Consider the following 6,000-nt stretch of genomic DNA (forward strand, 5'->3'; position numbering starts at 1 on the left):
TTCTCTGGCCCTGTACTAGATATAAAATGGCAGCTCCGAGCACACAAAAAAAAACAAAAAACACGCCATCACTCTAATTTATCTTCTCAGGCTTTACTAAATTTATATTCTAATGAGCGATTCATTTTGTGTAAGCAAAAAAGCAAAAAAATTAAAAAATAAAAAATTAGTAGAATGCCTGGGGATAAAAACGCTCTATTTTTGAGTTGTTCTAACAACTGTAACGTTCTTACAGGGGCACTTTTTAACATTGCGGCTTCTCTGCGCTACGTCATCTGGAATCCTTTTATTATTGGCTGGCTGCTCCCCTTTAACCAATTTAAGGGACTAGACAACCATTTTAGAAAGGCTGGAAGTGGCTTGATCCACTGATTGTGTTGATTTTCCCGTTGCCAATATGACAATACTTATGGTTGCAACATTTGGAATCAGAATATGAATTAACATACTGTTTATTTTTTAGCAGAGGTTGAGTCTCTAGTTTTATATTTACTCTTCTAGTGTAAAAGACAAAGTTCACAAGAGATGAAGATAAAATATGATTTTGTTGACTGCCTAAAACCTACCACTCGAAATAAATTTTTTTAAGTCCGCCTCATGAAAACTAGTGTGGATGAAGAAGTCGAGCGCTAAGTTGAACACAGGCGTAATGTGACCTTTTTGTATCTCAGAATGCTTATTTCATACAGGATTTGTCCATAAAGTGGCATACAGAGGCACCCTACGGCATATGATGGAGCTGGAATAGATGACACTTTTTATACACCAGACATGTCCCATTCCTAGTGCCTGCAAATGTCCCCAAATTGGCAAAATAGTTAATTTTGTACTCCTTATTCATTACCCATGCTCTACTACCCATTCTGAACTTGCACTAAGTTACAGACTCCAAAACTGGTTCTAACTATAGGATTTTATTTTCTATAAATTCTAACCTTTGGGGTGTTGTGTGTTTTTTATTTTAATGTCATGATTTTCTGTGAAGGCAGGGAAATTCTGGTTCTGAAATTATAGGGTCTCCTATAGCAAAATAGTATGTACCCATAGCAATATCTGAGAGTTTGGCGATTTCCCATACTGCACTGGGAAGAGTCAACTTGGTGAATGGGCACAAGTGTTGAGCTGTAAGGCTCGTAGAACCCAGGTTTCTTAGTTAATAATGGAGGTGCCCTGGGTTACTTATAAAAATTGAATAATTTGTAGGCTGCGCAGTGTCCTGGATTATTGATGGAGAGCCCTAACTTGTGTGTGTGGACCATTTCCAACTACCCAAGGAAAGGTACAGTGGGTGATTTTTTTTTTTTTTTTTTCACCAGATATCTGGTGAAGGTTGCTTGACCAATGTTGCTCACCCAAGGCAGAAACGACAGCTATGCCATCATAAAAGTAACGTGTGTTACTCTACCTGCAAACGAAAACTGTTTCCATTCATTCTATTCTGCAAGCAATATAGACCTCTAAAAAATGCATTTTTTTTTTATTCATGTAAAAAATGCCCTTAATTGTTAGCAAAACTCAATGATCTCTACTGTGGCCTGATAGAAGTGTATGAACTTTATAGATCCTCTTTGCTTGTGGCTCTTGTATCCCTAGTGACTAGTGTTGAGCGAGTATGTTCTATTAACCCTTTCGCTGAGTATGCTTGGGCCGAGCTCCGAGTATTTATAGCTGCTCAGTGATATGTTTGAATCGCTCCCGTGTGCATGACTTGCAACTGTTTGACAGCTTTATTACATGTGAGGAATGTCCATTTCTTACATATTCCTCACATGTAATAAAGCTGTCAAACAGTTGAAAATCATGCACACAGGAGCGATTCAACCATATCACCGAGCAGCTGTAAATACTCTGAGCTCGGCCCAAGCATACTCGGAACAGAACATACTCGCTCAACACTACTAGTGACCTTTTCTGTGCTTTAACAGTCCTGAAATTTTGCAGTAGACCTTACTAAACTTCTATGACAAAACAAATTATTGTATCAGTTTCATCTTTCTGATACAGAAATTAAAATTCCCTGCATAAGCATAGATGAAGAGGTTAACAGAAGGACAAAATTGGTAGCCATTCCAATTTTAGGATACCTGGTAACTTTACTACTATCCTGTCATTTTCTGATTCTCTCCTGAATTTTGGACTGAAGTAATGTCAGAGGTTCTGGTGGTTTTCATGTATTTGACTTGCCCACAGTCCTACATGATAGACTGATCTCCCCCTCACCCCTCCATTGGTGTCGGTAGGTCACCAAGCTCTTGACTTCCGGCCCCTTTCAGTCCTGACTGGATGGTATCACAATGCGTGTGCTGGCTCGCATGCTCTGTGTGCATACACTCAAGACCTTCCAGTGAATTGTGCCTCTGTAAGAAAATTGGAAATATAAAGACCTAGTAAGGAATAAATCTAGCAACGAAATGCTGTGTGAGGAACACTTATTGGTTTTGACCGGACAACTCCTTTTAAGTCTGTTTGAACTCTGTGTGACTGCAGACTTGTGAATCCCCCCAGCGCACACGCTTTGCTTTGCAGGGATTTGCCTGTTTCAGACCCAGAACTGGAGGGTATGTATGAGTTCTGCATACCCCTGGCCAGTGGGCGCAGCCTCGCTCTCCATACACTTGTATGGAGCAAGGCCGTGCCCTCTAATCGTCTGTGCCCACTGGCCCTCCATATCACTGGTCGGGGTGCGGCCTTGGTCAATATGTGTATGGAGCAAGGCATCTCCCACTGTCCGGGGTTATGTATAACTCACATACCCTCTGGTCCTGGGTCAGAAACTGGCAAATCCCTGCAGCGCACTGTGCCTGCACTGGGGGGATTCATAAGTCTGCAGACTTACCGGTTTTGACCAGACAACCCCTTTAAGGCCTCGTTTGTAATAGCTTTGTAAGGTATGTGTATATGTAGTGCCTAAAGGATTAGACTGTACCTTGATGGGAATAATGGAAATTTTCTCTCCAATTTGCTTTGGGAAATGCATCTCTAATTGGTCCCTTTCTTACTCCATATACTGCTCTTTTACGTAACCATATTATGGCTAGCTAATACTTCAGTGTGAATAAAGCCTAACTTTTATTCTTAAGGTTTTGTACCAAATAACTCAATAAAACTGACCACTTATCCATGAAGCTGCATTGTATGTTTGCATTGAATGATGACCTTGTGTGCACGCCGACACTTTAATCTCTGGGATCCGTACTGCAAGTGGTATGAAAGATCTGGAAACTAAATAGAAATGTTTGTCTTAAAACTGTTCATAAAACTCCAGTACTAAAAATCTATTGTACTTGATAAACGAATGTACGACAAGTGGTATAAGCGTTATTTTGATGTAATTATAACTCGGATGTTTTAATTTTTGGTAATCTTGATCACTACATGTAGATATACAATTTTACCTTTGATCTTAGTGGACATTTGTTTTTCAAAACAGTCTAATCCACTTTTTTGTAATGTAAGTGGTATTTAGCTAAATATAATAACTGTATATTTGACATACCTGAATTGCTATTAAAATCTGTTCTACAATAATTTGCTTGTTTAATCTTGTTTGGATAACAAATTACCCCCACCCCAGCTCTTGGGGTATGCTTAGATGATACAATCACGTTGCATTCATGTTCTGTAATTTTCCAAAATTGTGGTAAAGTGGCTGTTTTTTATACTACAATTTTATATTCTTTAACATTGAAAATCACAGCACCAAGGAGGAAAAGTTATGGAAATCACAGGACTGATAGACATGTTAATGATATGGAAGTGATGAAAAAATGGAGACCATATTTTCAAAACCTTTAGTTTTATTTTATGCTAAATGAGTACCATGTTCAGAAATACCCACACTTGCACACCTTAGCATGTTAATTATTAATGGTTATTTGTGTAATATTCTGCCATGCTAAATGCACAAGTCATCAAGATTTTCTGCTGGCAGCTTCCTTTTTACTTACCCACTGGTGCGCTCAATTTGGAGACTCATCTGGAGATGTTCAGGCCACAGACTGCTCACAGTTTCCAGGTTACGGCTGAAGGCTTCGATCTTGGAAGATGATCTGTTATGCTGATGAAGTGAGTTACAGATGATTGGGGTTTCTCAGGTGACATCTGAAGAATGTTGGAGGAATACGCAAAGGAAAGGAGGAGTTCTTGTTTAGATCTGAATTTTGCGTGTGTCAAGGTATCAAGAGATTTGTTTGGATGTTTATGGGGAAGATCAATAATGGATGGCTTTTTAAGTCTTTTGTTAATATATTTAGGCTGGATTCGCTGAGCAATTGGAACTCTATGAAGGGACTGGCAGAGCTCTATTAATTGGGCAGCTGAGTTTTGGGCAGGTTGGAGAGCTGCAACAGTGTTAGCTAGGGGACCACAGAGGAAGATATGGCAGTAGTCGAGGTGGGAGATTATGTACTAACATTTTGTTGATTTGAGTTTGAAGAAGGATGGGATTCTGGAAATATTTTTGAGTTGGAGGTGGTATAGCCTTGGAAGTGTGGTTTTAAAAGATAGAACTCAGACAAGGGTGACACCCAGGGAGTGGACTGGTGGTCGTTGTGGTGGTGAGGATTTATTTATATAGCGCCAACATATTCCGCAGCACTTTGTAAATGTGCCTGCTTAATTGTAGGCATTAAATAAAATACAAGGTGAGACAGTTTAAACAGTTACATTAGGCGTGAGGTCTTTGCTCGCAAACTTACAATCTAAAGGGAAATGGGGGGGACACAATAGGTGAAAAGTTCATGTTATTTCAGATCTAGCAATCATAATAAATAGGGATTTTCACATAAGGCTGCATGATCCGGTCATCAGCCCGTATATTTAAGTTCATTAATCAAGTATGAAGTGCAGTTATCGTGTGCATGGAGGGTGTGGAGATGAATAGTAGAGAACAGATTCTGAATAATATTTAGAAGGAGGGAGCAGGGGAAAGTTAGTTTACTGAGTTTAAGTGGTAGGCTTGTTTAAAGAGGTTTTTAAAGCGTGCTTGAAGATGTGGAGGCTAGGCATCAGTCGGATCGTCTGGGGTAGTGCATTCCAGGAAACTGGCGCAGCACAAGAGAAGTTTTGGAGACGGAGGTGTGAGGTTCAGATTATGGTGGATGTTAGTCTTAGGTCATTTGTAGAACGGAGGGCACGTGTAGGGCCATAGGCAGAGATGAGAGAGGAGATTATAAGGTGGTGCAGAACTGTGGAGTAGGGGTGATGTCAGGAGAAGTGTATAATTCGGTGTCGTCAGCATAGAGATGATACTGGATCCCAAATCTGCTGATTTGTTTGTCCAATAGGGGCAGTTTATAGAGTGAAGAGGGGGGGCCTAGGACTGAGCCCTGCGGAACCCCGATAGTAAGGGGACGAGGAGAGGAAGAGGAGCCGGAAAAACATAGTGAAGGAGCAGTCTAGAGAGGTAGGAGAACCAGGAGAGAATGGTTTCCTTGAGGCCTATAGAGTGGAGTTTAGTGAAGAGGAGCTGGTGATCCTCAGTGTCAAATGCAGCAGAGAGATCCTGGAGAATCAGCAGGGAGAAGTGACCTTTGGATTTTGCTGTTAGTAGATCATTAGAGACTTTACTGAGGGCAGTTTCAGTGGAGTGTAAAGAGAAGAAACCAGATTGTAGAGGGTCGAGGAGAGAGTTATTTGAGAGATAGCGGATTAGATGGGAGTTGACCAAGCGTTCCAGGAGTTTAGAGATGAATGGAAGATTAGAGACAGGTCTGTAGTTAGCAGTTCAGTTCTGGTTCAGGGATGGCTTTTTAAGTAAAGTGGTTATGATGACATGTTTAAATGAGAAGAGAAAGATACCTGAAGAAAGAGAGGGGTTTAAATATTTGTCAGGTGAGTGATGACCACCGGTGAGAGAGACTGCAGGAGCTGTGAGGGAATGGGGTCACTGTTGCAGGTTGTAGGTCGAGATGAGGCGAGGAGCTGGGTAACTTTGTCTGTGACAGGTTCAAAGAAGGCAAGCGAGCTTGAAGTGTGGCAGGGAAGGGGATCCAGGCACTT

Source organism: Phyllobates terribilis, unplaced genomic scaffold, assembly GCF_046119375.1.
Source record: "Phyllobates terribilis strain yellow unplaced genomic scaffold, ASM4611937v1 Scaffold_5__5_contigs__length_657084704, whole genome shotgun sequence".
NCBI classification, from domain to species: Eukaryota; Metazoa; Chordata; class Amphibia; order Anura; family Dendrobatidae; genus Phyllobates; species Phyllobates terribilis.